Source organism: Galleria mellonella, unplaced genomic scaffold (genome assembly GCF_026898425.1).
Source record: "Galleria mellonella isolate WM207_F2 unplaced genomic scaffold, CSIRO_AGI_GalMel_v1 utg139, whole genome shotgun sequence".
In the NCBI taxonomy this organism is placed as follows: domain Eukaryota; kingdom Metazoa; phylum Arthropoda; class Insecta; order Lepidoptera; family Pyralidae; genus Galleria; species Galleria mellonella.
The window spans coordinates 8674846-8689938 of NW_026441995.1; the positions used below are offsets into that span (position 1 = coordinate 8674846).

A 15093-nucleotide genomic window follows, 5' to 3' on the forward strand; every position below is an offset into this window, starting at 1 on the left:
TCTGTTTCAAATAATATTTTATCCCGCTTTGCTTTCAAGTAAATCGTAGGCAGCTCTCATTAAAAATATTATGGATCAGCATAAAAGTATCGTTCATTTTCGTACTGGACGTTGGATTATAAACAATTTTTTTGTATAGAAAAAACAAACTTCAGTTTGCTTAATGTGTTAAAGACTAGTTTTAATTCACGGCTTTTCCACGTGATAAAGTCGATATATTGATTGAACTTAGATATTCTTCTCTATTGCCGTGGTCCCGGTTTAAAATGGGCCACCCCTTCCTTTCCCGTAAATGTCGTAAGAGGCGAGTAAGGGGTCTTAATAGTTGAGACATGGGCATCAACGTTTCTGCGGTTGCCAACCCGCCTGCCAAGCATGGCAACTACTGGCAAGACCCCGTTTGATGGGGGACGTCTATGTTGAACAGTAGACAGTTAATTGCGGTTATGATGATAATGATGATCTTTCTCCATATCAAATACTTCTTTATTTATAAAAAAGTCAAACCTCTTGTAAACCTATTTTACTCGTAGCTACTGAAGTGTCTTTTTCTATTGCGCTAATTTTTTTATTTAAAAAATAGTGACAAATAACTTTAATAATTGAAATAGGTTTGTAGGACGTTTTAGTTTTTATAAATAAGGGCGTAATAATAAAGTATTAAAAATAAAGAGCAGAGGTAGGCAAATTTGTCTGCTTGGGTATATTTGTTTCAGTAGTGCCTCTTCCATCTAATATCTGTGCTTGCATGACTGTGTTTGAAATTACGAGTACAGGGTACGAAAACATATCACCTTGGTTCACAGGATTATTAACATATGAGAGATACCACGAGCATCACATTTTATTCTGTGTACTATAAAACGGGTCATCAGTTTGTTTGCCATGCCAAATTGTATAAAAAAATAAACATAATAAAAACATAAAAAAATCTCGTAATATTTTTATTCGTGACGGTACATTTTACTAAAAATAAGGTGAACTCGTAAACCAAACACTTGTTTGTAAATGTATCCCCAGTGATTTGAGAGCGCTGAATTGAGCAGAAAACAAATATTCGTATCAATAGAGAATATTTCCCATAAGAAATTCAAATGCGTTTCACCCTGTTTCCTATGGAAATCGCTATGAATGAATAAAGAATCAGACTTTATCCATGTAAAGTTTCCTATAAGGAATGAAGCTTTATCGGCTTTCTGTTAACAGAACTTTGAATATTTAATTTACATAAACATTTGGGGAACAATTTTGTAGCGGCGCGTCGTAAATTACGCATAATCAATAAGCGTTTACTTAATCGATACCGATATTAAATTAAGAACTAATTAATACAGAAAATAGATTTCAAAATAGATTTCAGTATTTAAAATGGTTAATGGTTAGTTATTAAGGCGGACAATGAAATGTCTAGGTATATATTTGTAAGTAATTTAGTAATGTTGTTATCTTTTTTTTTTTTGTACCATGACGATGATGAAAAAAAGTATTATATATATATATATATATATATATATATATATATATATATATATATATATATATATATAATTTGATATATATATATATATAAATATTTTTTTTAATATTTTTTTACAACCAATGAGCAAGAAAGGTTTTGAGTGACAGTCCCATACGAGTAAACGGAGTAGAAAGTCACTCAATGCAGGTAGCTCAGGACCGGTCCTTAAGGTAGTCTTTGGAGGAGGCCTATGTTCAGCAATGGACAGATAACGGCTGAAATGATGACAATGACGATAAAATAGAACTTGACAAAATCACAAAATTCTGATAGTTAAATATGTTTGTAAAAATTTTGCGAAATTAAATTTTGTCCATATTTTTTTATTCGTTACGTATAACATTCGCTAATTCCTAACCAACTTGTTAGTATTGAAATTGCTAATTTTTTGCGAATCATAATTTTGAATTTTATATTTTTGTCTTCTAGTCTAGAATACTATCATAGTTATAAAGAATTTAACAACATCTTTATTACTACATTATATATAACAGTTATACCTAAAAACTACATATATATGTATACACGTTAACACTACGTGTCAATAATCCGGGTATACATGCATAAATTCAAAAAATATTTTGCCCGGATAAAAAAGTCTTGTAGAAAGTCGTTCAGTTTCACGAATCGCTAGGTTTTGGATTGCTGTACCCTTTCCACTACATTCTATATGTAGACAAGAGACTGGCTCTTACCCAATTTGACCTTGTGACATTTATGTTGTGGTCATATTGGTTACAGGGATTTATCTATTCTTGGGTTTTTCCTTACCCTTCTACAATTTTTCACTCTTTTCATTTCTATACGAGTAATATAAGGCAGATAATTTTCACATTTAATGTATTTATATGGATGGCGATGATATTTTGTCTTTAGAGTAAGTAGGAACCTACACACAACTGGATTTCTGAAATTATTTTATTAAATTTAATATTTACATTATGTTATATTATGCAAATGTTGACTTTTATGTTTTAGAAGTATAGTTTTTATTAATTTATGTAAAATGATGACAAATTAAAATATCGTCACAATTGTAGTCTATAATCTTCGAAGCATTTTTTAATTGTTGGTGTGGTAAATGTAACACTTAACATTACATTGTTAACATTTCCGTGACTCGGTTTGGTTAAAATAATATCTATTTTTTCTTTTTATAAAGAGCTAATGTATACGTTAGCTACTCAAGTGAAAATAATAAATCACTATAATAATAAATTATTGTTATTTATAAGTTTAATAAGTAGTTTATTTATGATAAATAATGTTTCCAACTATGAAATATCTGTACAGGCATTTCGTAGATCTCTTATCAATTACAACGTATAGAATAATATATGTGTTACAAAATAAATCAAATTTACAAGGGAGTGACAGAGGTAATCGATCAATCGACCAACCTAACCGGGCCACATAGTTTTCCACTAAGTTTGACCAACGAATTCGAAACATTCTTGTTGGTTAAAATATCTTGTAAACAATAGATAAAGTAGCACATCTGGTTTCCTTCAGTGTTGTAATGTAAGTTCTAGTTGTATTAGTCGCAGGATGTTTACATGTGATTGTTTACTTCGAAGCGTATTAATGATTATTATAGACGGTGCTCTGCTTCTATCCTTAAATGTTAAATACCAAAATCAGATTACGTCGTACACTAAAGATCATTAAATTACGTAACTGTTATTTGAAGTCAACATTTATACCAAGAAAAGTACGCTATATGTAAGTAACTATGTTTCAGATTTTGTGATTTGTGTTGTCGCTTTACTACTATTGATACAGGCCATTATCTCTTACTACCATGGGAATTTAAAGAAACCCTTCTAAAATTTAATACCTAGACAAAAAGATGTTAAGTTTAAGATTATTTATTTATGAGAAGTTATTTTTTTTACTACAAACTTTTTACAATCACCTCTCAGCTTCATTATAAAATATCATATAACATGATATGTACCATATTGTCGAATTATGAAAGAAGTTAGGGATATGCTAGTTTTTAACTCAGTCAAATCCTAACAAATCTTTTCAGAATAAATCTAATAGATGGCACGGATGGAATGACAAAATTATAATACGAACAAAACAAATTAAAAAGATTGTAATTATACACAAATAAAGAAAGATTTATCGCACTTCATTTAAGGTCTAAAAACGTGGGTTCAAATTTTGACATGTGTCACGAGCTCTATATATTCTCATTGGTTATGTGGGATTTCGTCCAAAATTCACGGTACGATTTGATTTAGTAAGCTTTGTATTTTTATTTAGGCCGTCCGGGCCGACGCAAAAAGCAAAATAAAAAATGTGTACTATACCTACGATGCGTCCCGTACATTTTATTGTTGTTCTATCGCGGACTGTCTGTTGTTTTTAGAAAAACATGGAGCAAAGTATAAATGTGTTACACATTTTCACAATTTTAAGTGAATATAATTTTAGTTACATATGTACTTAAATACGATTTGATGAAGTTACATAACGTGATTTTTAGATACATAAACCATATTACGTTTAGGACAATTTTTTTGTTAGCACGATTATTAATTAAACAAAGATTTCTATGTTCTACACATTTTTAAAGAATGGATGCAAATCACAATTCGTTTCGCTAATTCCATTAAAACAACAGTTTCTAGGTTAAATTAACACATTATAAAATTGTATTTAAATCTATTCAGTTATTTTTAATCAGCCAATTTTAATAATGATTGATTTAAGAAAGTAAAGATTTTTGATCTTTGCGATTTTGTTACAGTATAGACAATGTGAATTTTAAAAGATACCCTTGTATGGTCTTATTATCCCATTTTACAAAACGCACGGCACCCTTCAGCGACCGTGTAGGCTATCATTTTTCACGCCCTAATCCGAAGACAGGGCTCGTCAAAGGGGCGCTTATCGCTTCTCCCAATTTATTTTCACGGGATTTTCACGTGACATTGTCATAGACGTGTCATTACACCGCCACACAACCGACGTTTCCCGGACAAATTATAGGTATACGCATCAATAAACAAGGAAATTGCGGCTTTATTCCAGCTATTTGGAATTTAGGTAAGTATATGTGCATAAAGACACGGGTTCTTAAAAAAGTCATATCTTTTTATATTTCAGCAGTAAAGAAATAAAATATTTAACGGATATAAACGGTTTTGTAAATAATAATTATCACAGTCTAATATCGTATCAAATTACTGAAAAATCCACCTGTTGTTACTAATATATTAACTTTTATTACAACAAATTGTGAGTAACGTTCTTAAGTGTGAGTAATTGTTGGTTATGATTGTTTAAGAGTTTTTGTGAATATTTATCCAATGTTAACGATAAGATGATAGATAGATAGATACTCTTTATTGTTTCTTCCAAAAGATTACAGTAGTAAACTTATTATAGGTACACACAATTACAAGAAATTACCACATTGATAAAAATGATAATACCTATTTATTTAATCTGTGATATAAGAATCTACTGAGAATAATATAATTATTGTTATATGATGTTTAAATAGTTATTCATACTATTTTATTACTCATACTATGTTACGATAAAAATTATTCGTTATATGAAACGCCGAAATAATCGCTAGTAGCATAAAAATTACGACAATATTTTGTATAGGTATTGCAAGATTTTCTACACAAATTGGGATTCATTCACCTATACATATATATACATAGGTACCGTATTATGTTTCAAAAATATTGGTTCCTATTATGTACTGTATTTTATTTACAGATCCACCAAAAGGGAAAACTTTGCCGGAATATCAATATCTTGAGTTTATTTAATTTCACTGTATCGCGAGTATAAACATTTTTATTGATTATTTGCTTGAGAAACGCTTGAGTTTTCATCTTTTATGTATTCAACCATTTTAATTAAATATTTGAATTAACATTTAGACGAAATACTTGTCATTGCGAGTAAAAGTTTTATTCCAACGAGAAAATATATAAAAATGATTTGACTTAAAATCATGCAACTCAGTAATTCTTTTTTTACATCATCATCATCATAACAGCCGTTAACTGTTCACTATTGAACATAAGCCTCTCCCTTGAGGAGTTTTGCTAGCAGTTGCCATGCTTGGCAGGCGGGTTGGCAACTGCATTTAGGGTTTAATGACGTTCTAAGAGGGATGCTGTTGTCCATCCCTTGACCACTGAATCCCCTTAGTCGCCTTTTACGACACCCACAGGAAGGAAGGAGTGGCATTTTTATATACTGACATGAAAATTGGAAGTTGGTTGTGAATAATTGTTCTAATCTGACAATAATGTTTTAATCCATGCGGTAATATACCCCCATAGTATAATTTATGATTGAAATTCACATGAGAGAAATTATGGTAAAAACCAGTTAAAAATTTTTAATACCTGAACCGTTTCCGGCAAATCAGTACTTAAAACAGCAATTAACATTTATTATCTGTAAAGTAATTAGTATTTGTGTTAGCATCATTAGCATTTACTTGTATGAAAATGAATATGAATGTGTACCAATAATTGTGTATATGAGCAACAGTCACTGTTGATTGGTTAAATAAATGTTTATTTTTATTTTTGTGACTTAAGAAATACTGACGGATATTAAAGTTATAACATTATTTTAAAATTATTATTAGTAGGTATATTCGTAAAGATGTTTTAAATGCTTATTTGTATTTGTCAAACAGTTTTAATTAAACTTCAGTCTCAGCTTGGGATTTAAATGAGGTCGTGATAAAACTTACCGGGTAGTTTATTGACATTGAATAAGCAATATTTATTTATTAAGTAACCATTTCATTAGTATTTTCATCATTAGATATAGAAAAAGATATCCGAAAAACTAAAATAGAATTAAATAATATAATTTTTTGTTTCTACGTTAAATAATATTCAACTAACCTTACATAGAGCATAATTATATAAAGGAAATTTTAAATCTTTCTGTGCATAGTACACACAAAAACAGTAAGAATTATAACATATCCAAATTTCTTACAAAATACTTAATATGCATTAATATTATATACGACGTGATTTACTTCAATCAATTGAAATCGATAATTCCATTTTACTTCTATTTCAATCCATTTTTCTGTATAAAAATTGATACAATAACACCACGATCCATCTTTTGTTATCAAGGACCTTCATGAATATGACTTTTTAGAGACAAAAATACTGACTGGAAACGAGATTTATATATTTTAAAGACAAAAGAATTTAAACTTATCAATAAAGAAAAGAAAGAAGAATATATTTCTGATATAGACATTGGTTCTGCTAGTTTAAAATCCTATGTAATTATTCCATACTTATGGGTACGTATATAGGCTTCATAATGTAGCCACCTTAGTGACGCCTGTTAAATTAGCATCTTCTACAAATTATATGACAGCGAACAATGTCTTGTCACTTATCACTAATAGTGCGAACACGCGTGCGAACTGAAAGTCTGTTGCTCTGGAATCGTGATCTTCTACTTCCCCTTCCTAGTTCAATGAATGTGTATTGACATTTACCATACTGCGTATGCGTTTACAGAACAAAAAGTGCCCTTCATTATTGAAGGCCTAACCGTGTGAAAATCAGTATGACAATCGTGATGTTGTGTTATCTATTACTGTTAGTAGTTAGTAGCAATGCCAAGTTAGCTTTCAGTGTTTTAATTATAAGTGTACTGTTTTTTTCCCTAAGAATTATTCGCATGTAATTTCTGAACGTTTATATTAACAATATATTTTCTCATAAAATTTCTGTTTGGTAAAAATAAGTCTAGCTTATTCAAATTATCCATAGTCAACAATGACACTGTGTAATACTAATTTTAATCTAGTGTTTGAAATATTTAAAAATATTGCAAATAGTTAATTTTCAATTTGAAACGTCAGCAATGAAAATCCCCTGATTTTCATTTATGTACTATTTGTATGTAATTTTTCATCGTGTTAAGTCTCAATAGTGTATTTAAAATATTGCAAAACTAAGAGAGTTTGTCAAGTATTGGGCGAACTGTATAAATCTTTATTATTTTGTTTCATTTTGAGCGATAAAATTACCTATATAAGAAAAAAGGCTTATGCTAGAAAAACACTAACACTAAGTATAGAATACTAGTACTAAGTGCGAGTCGTTGGCTCACATACATATTCTCATTCATATTTCTGTAGATCTCTGTCATAGAATTACTCGAAACTTAATAAAATATTCAAACCTGTTCCTTCGCGTGTTATCAAAGAAGTTTGATTGACATTTAGCTTCCTGGAAGTGTTAATGAAAAGCCCTCTAGCTTAATTCCAAACCAAGTTTCATCAGATATTCGACATCAAGTGTTCTATGTAGATATTGTTAAGAGGAATTAAACCATTTGGCGTGTGTCGTCTCCCACATAAAAGGACTTATCGAATAGGGCTTAATGGACTTGGAGTTGAGCACGTATTACTAGTCACTAAAAATCGATGCTCATTTTGTTATTTAACGACAATTTGGCGTTCATTTTATCAGATTTATATTATAAACCAATCTTTTTATTGGTGTAATGAAAAAATTTGATTATAATAAATATTTATTTTTTTTTCATTTATATTTATGTGGTGGAAAGAATGCAACGATGAAGGTAATCATCCCAAAAAAAAAAAAAAAAAACTAAATAAACCATTATTGCTACTACCTAGCTACTATATTGGATAATAATAATAGATACTAGTTTACACCCACGATTTCGTCTGTATGGCCCGGATGTATTGATTAACCGGGATTTGTTTACCCAATTTCATGACAACTCTTTGCACTGTAAATACCCCAAGAGATAACATTTAAGTAAATAAACCTATTTTCAAATTTATAATATTGGTAAGGAGTGTCCTTAAGAGGATACATCTGTGCTCAGAATTGGGTAATTCATGTTATGTAAACAACATGCATTTCATTAACACGCGTTGTAATTTGTGGTGAGTATTTTCCTTCTAGAAAAAATTGTCTACTTGCCTAAAACTATTTACTCAGTTATTATAATCTCATTCTATCTATCTAGGCTATCGTAAATAACAGAACTACGTAGAACTTCTCACTGTCGACTACAAACTGCAAAGCCGCGCCCACCGAGACCGGAAGTTAGGTTACAGACTGGCTGGCTGACTAAAACGATATGGCATCACTTAGTTCATATTAACTATGCATTTTGTAGATTAAGCACAGGAAGGGCCGCCTACGAAATATATATAACTAACTTCGTATCTCTCAAGGTATTCTCATCATGTCAGATATAAACGTAGGCTTCCCACATACATTAACACTTTTCGTTAGGTAGGCCGTCAGAATACTTGCCATTATAAATTGTACAAAAAATATATATTCTTAAGACTCATGAATTAAAATTTATATATGTTACACGATAAAATGAACTTATGGTAAAGGTATGGGCAGCAGCGTCCCTTTCAAAATATCACCAAAATATAATTACGGTTGCTAACTCGGCTGTCAAGCGTGACAACTACTGGCAAAGCTCCCCTTATGGGAAATGAAGGCTTATGTTCAGAAGTGGACAGTTAATGGTATGATATGACTATAAAATGAAGTTCATACTCGTACATTTTATTACAAAAAGTTGATTTAAGTGGATAATAAAACAATGGAACTTAGCATATAACTTTTCTTTTTGACACTTATACGAACAAAGTTACAAGTGGGTATATAAACGAAATGATATGACAGAAATTTCAATAATACAATGGTGATTATATCCTAAAATTTTTATATTTCGTCCAAATGTGTAGTAAATTAATATAAATTGTTATATTTAGACATTTTCGTTACAGAGAGACACATAAATAAATATCAATCATAGATTTTTCTATTTCTCTATCAATGGATAAATAAATAAATGGTGAAATTAAAATCATGATCATCCTTTTAAGGGGGCGTTCTACCAGTGACAGGGACCATGTTTCCCTAAGAAACATACGAGTAGGTGGAAAAATAATAGAAAGTGCCTCCTCTTTTACTAGTAGAACACTTCTTTAAAAAATATTATTGATTGATTATTCTCAGGTGAATTAGGATAAAATGTGGTATGAAAATTGATTTAAGTGGACTGTAGAAACTTATAATAGGGCTTTATTACTGCTGTAAAATACCGGCACAAGTGAACAAGTACAGACAAGATGTAGAAAGGTAAGGACTTACGGAATATTCTTGTTGTAATCTGCCTGGAGTTGCCCACAAGTGTACGGGTTGTCGATCGTCCTAGATTCACTTTTACCACAAACTTAGATGAATGCCTCACTGAAGCACATTAATTATGATTATTTTATTCTGAACGCGCGAAACGGACGCCATCGATGATTTTTGTTTTATTTCTCGAATGTTGTCATTTTGGGCATCCCTGATTGGTCGCGTTCGCTGACAGGTTGAATGGAAAGGGAGGGCGCGGGACATTTGAATGTATTTGTTTTAATGTTCTAACAAAATGTGAGTTAATTCCGGATACAGTTCATGTGTAAATTTTTCACATTAATTGATTGATTAAAATTATCCAAACAGTTACTAATTTTTACATTTATAATATGTACTATAAATGTAAAAAAATGCATCATGAATGAAATCAAAACAAAAACATATTATCTAAGTGCTTCAATTTAAATCGAGAACTAAGTAGTTTTATTTTTATAATTTTTAGACAATCACGATTTATTGTATATTTCCTATTTTAATTTGTGATTAATAACTAACTGTAAGAAAAATTCGCGATTATCTCGATATTACAAAAAAAAAAAAAATTATTAAGTTCTCCCTCTACGCCGATGGTTTAACATATCCAACCTCATAATGTGAAATGGTGCTATCAATGACCCTGTATATGACCGACTAGGTATAGTTTATGACAACCCTACCGATGGCCTATTAAATTGTCAATGGCAGGATCATAATAACGCGTGCGCCGGAGTGCGCAATATGGCCCACATAAATCAGCTAATTAACCCTCGCAGCTCTTATTAATGACATAAATTTCACGCTTGGAGGCTTTTGAGATGTGATGTAGGTTTAATATGCACGTACTCAGTTGATACTCGGGTAAAAGCTTCTGTGTGGGTCGAGAGATGATATTGTGGTGACGACAAGACGATGTTAATCTATGTTATCCGGTCTCAGTATGTTAGGTCTAAATTAGGAATAAGGCCCTCTTTACATTAAACGATAATAAGTACCTTTAATTATATAATATATTTAATATGAACTATATTATATTTTAATAAATACAATTGTTTAATAACTGTTATTGGCTTAATAAAACAATGTTTAGGGAAATAAACATTATTAGACACTTTTAACGCGTTTCATATTAAATTCCTCCAAATTTATGGAGGTATATGTATGTATAAGAACAAGCTCTATCTCATTTGATCTAATTCTACCGTAGAACGTTCCTAGAATGCATTTTGTTATGCGATTGGACACGGATGTACCGAAGTGCTAATAATATCAAGCTAAATGTCGTGGAAACAGCTTCGTATCGCGTGCCTCGTATCATTATCGAGGCATAACGTGTGACTCATAGCATCCCATCCCCAGCTTATCGCGCGATCACCAGACCAGATGGCATCGCTTTTACGTTGTATTGCTCTCACTGCATTTTATTGCTGCGATATCATTATATATTAGATACAAGTATATTGATATAGGCAAAAACGTACACATACCTATTTCTTCATTATATTGAATTTGTCAACAAGAAATATTCAGTTTTTTCCCATGACCGGAATATTAGTTTTGAGTGCTACAGTTATTTGTATAGCTTCGTAACAATAACTACACTATTTCTTTATTAACATATTGATATAATTTATTTATATATACATATATCATTTAGAGTAATAATATGATAATATTATAATAATAACAAATTTTATTGAAGTGAAAATAAGTACTTTTAAATAGTATTTTTTATAGAAAATACTATCCAGTTCGGAATGTAATTTCAGCTGCGAAGAATGGGCAAAAAACACGACTGTTGTTTTTGTGTGCTACATGAAAAGTAGTAATTAAATTAATTTTATCAACCAAAATCGAAACAAATATTTATAGAAAAGTTAATAATAAAGATATTAGTAAAAACGTAAACCCAGGTATGGCAAAGAGGTGCGGGTAAAATTTTCCTGTTGCATAATTTTTTTCAATCGCAAAAATATTAAAATAAATTTTCTCTGCTTTTATATTATGAGGTCAAGACCGGATTTATCCTTTACCACTTTTACAATATTTTTAATCAGTATTATCCCTGCTTAAAATGTAGGTACCATATCTACTGTAAACAATTTTCCCATCAGTGTAAACGTAATAATTTTTCTTATTTAAATCTAAATATTTTGTGACCAAAGAAGAGGAAAGATTTTTTCCTTCTCTTGATTGTTCTGATGTATCAGATTTTATTAAACCATAACGGACTAGTCATAATACATAACATACGATATTGAATTTTACATAGAATTCTAGCAAAAAATAAAGATATATATATTTTATATTTATTAAAGTATCCTAAAATTTTAATAATTTTTAATACATGGAATTTTAATTCATTAGCCGTCGTGTTCAAATTACAAGTTTAAAAGGCCATTGAATGATAAAAACTTCATGAAAGGTCTCCAGTGAAGTAGAAACGAAAATCGTGTTTTTCTTCAAACCCAAAGCGAGGTCGGCGATGACTCGTCAAATTTCTGTAGTGTTTTTAACACTAAAGAACCGAGTAGATGAAATGTTATTGTACCTATAATAATTTATCAAAGTGTCCGTTCATTCTGACGGCTATCATGCGCGGTTCCATTATACGTAGAATGGAACTTATCTGATGAGAAAGAATATTATTATAATATTGTTTTTAAACAAGATACGTAATGGAAAAGTTTAATAAACCCAAATCCAATATTGTATAAACAATTTTACTCAAGGTACAAAGTATCTATAGTAATTTCATTACTATATTCCGTTTTTGAATCTGAAATACACAAAATTACGGAGGCATTAATCAATGTAACTAAAAAATAGTGACTATTATCTGCTCGGTGTCAGATTTGTTTTGGTTTAAATACGGCTATGCAAGAAACATTCAAGTGTATAATTATATAATATATCTTAGGTGTAAAAACTTCTATACGTCTATTAGAGGCGGCTGGAGTAATCTGTCTTTATTCAATAACAACACAAGGTTTTGTAATAAGGCCCGCTATGATTAAATCACGTCTGTTGAATAGTAATAACGACTTATCTAATGTGTTTTTCTTAGAGCCCTCAGTACAAAATTACCTACATGAGAACGGTAATGTACAAAATGAATGGTTCAAAAAGATCGTGGAGCGTGACAGAGATAAAAGCGTGTACGTTTTGTGTGGCCGTGTGTGCGATGTCGGCCATTAGCTATTAACATCATAAGAACCCTCTTCCTTTGGGTTGGGGGTCAGTTGATATGGGGTCGACAAACTGGAGTGCATTCAGGCACATTTCCTATCCTGTCGATACGTATACACACGTATAAATCAGTGATTATTAAACGACTTCAAAAAAAGAGAATGTTCTTAATTGGTTTATATTTTTTGTATATACTCTACATGATATTTTTGCAAATTCTGGGCCAATTGATAATTATTTTTGCACTTGATATGGTAATTGGCTTTCCTGTCGTATTGTGTCGATCCGATTATTACTTTATCGCAATGGAAATAATCTTTTTTTTTAAATACAAAAATAAGACACTACTTGTTTAGTTATTGATAGGTTTTTGTCTCAATATACGCTATGCATTTGTAAGCCTTTTATCTTATTATATCCATTTGCACTATTTATTATTATACTGCGAACAGAAAAATATTAATTTAATTTTATATCAAAATATTATTAAAAATACTTAGGTACTTAATAACGGCGCCCACCCTTGTCACTCAAATGTCCAGCTAAATTGGCTAGTTAATCCGACTGTCTGGTTATTAGATCTAGCAACTCTAACTTTATTATGTAGTTAATATTACGTACGAGTTTTTTTTTAAAAGGCATGAAGAATACTTACGTAGTTGGGTTTTATTTTTTACTTATTTACTATAAACAGTCTTTTTGTGTTACAAGTATTAAAAACCAGAGCAACATGGAGGATTGTTAAAATGAAACCTTCATGAATTTGCTTCAATTGTTTTTCTTCAGATATCTGGGAACTTATCTAATCCACCAGTATTACAATATTTCTTTCAACTAGAAAGGGGACAAAGTTTTCCTGGAGTTCTTTAATAGATTTTTAAAAGAAAGAGTTTCTCAATTAGAGGTATTATTTTAATAAATATATCTTCGTAAATGTTTATTTGCAATAGAATCGATTTTAAGACTAAATCTTTTTTTCATTTTAAATAATTCTAATGTGTATTAAGAATATTATTAAATAATTTTGCTATTCTGTCAATATAGTATGAAATATTAAAAAGATTGTTTTGTAATAAATTACCTACTTAGAAAATGAAAATACTCGGTTGGTAATATATGGATAACTACAGAAGAACACAGAGGTGGCTACAAAAAGCTAGTTCAAGCAGAATTAATTAAAAATGCCACAGCAGACGGCTAGCAAATAAAAAAGTAGGTAGACGAGTTCATATGTGGGTGAACACAGAAACAGCATTAGCAGGGAAGCAATGCGGGCAACAAGGTAATATGCTATGTGGTCCCCACATGCATCATTTCAATTTATAGGCATTTACTACGATCAAATAATCTACACTTTCTTGCCTGTTACACTTTCTTCTAATATTTCTTTGAGGGGACAATATCAATTAAGGCCATTAAATTTTTCATTGATTTGTTAATTCATTGCATATATTTACAAGTTATTTAGATGCAGATTCACATACATAAAACAATTAATTTTGTTTAACTTCGAAAACAATAGAATAATCATATATGGAAAATGTACCTATGATATACCTTCTGTTTTTTAAGAAATTTTATATTATTCTTTTTTACAGTTTGCTTCTTTGCCAATTTTTAGTTCGATTTGTAGTACTTGATTTATGTATTAAGTAGTTGTATTATATTTATAAATATATAAATTCGATAACAATTTTTTTATGATATATTTGTACAAAATTGACTAATTGTGAGTCGTAAACTTAAAGATGATGATAACCATAATGGATTGGATATTTGTAAAGAAATAAAGGGAAAATAATGAGCACTAAATTGTGGACAATACAGGAAATTTAAAATAATGTATAAATTATATAGCCTAAATCATAACTTTAATCTAAGCAAACTACATGATACCCCTAGTATATGATTTGTCATTCTCATAATACGATTTAGAGACGGAGTAAGCTTCATATCATGTGGAAACACAGTTGTGTTAGCGGCATGCATAATGCAATGAGATAGCCGCCTGCGATTCAGAGCATTGCCGGGCTATTCAACCAATTACGCTATGTAGCTAGGCAAATTTATTTTACTCTAGGTTTTATTGTAAGAATACAATTATGTACGATTTTATAAATTCAATTTTTTATTTAAATCATCACGATATACTACAGAAATCTTGACGCAATGGCGTAA

The 15093-nt window shown here is 30.3% G+C and overlaps 1 protein-coding gene across 1 annotated transcript in view; it reads left to right on the forward strand.

The window, feature by feature from the left end:
• Positions 1 to 15093, forward strand: part of LOC113513562 (uncharacterized) — a 138420-nt gene that overhangs the window by 114451 nt on the left and 8876 nt on the right. The gene's annotated exons all lie outside the window — the stretch shown is intronic.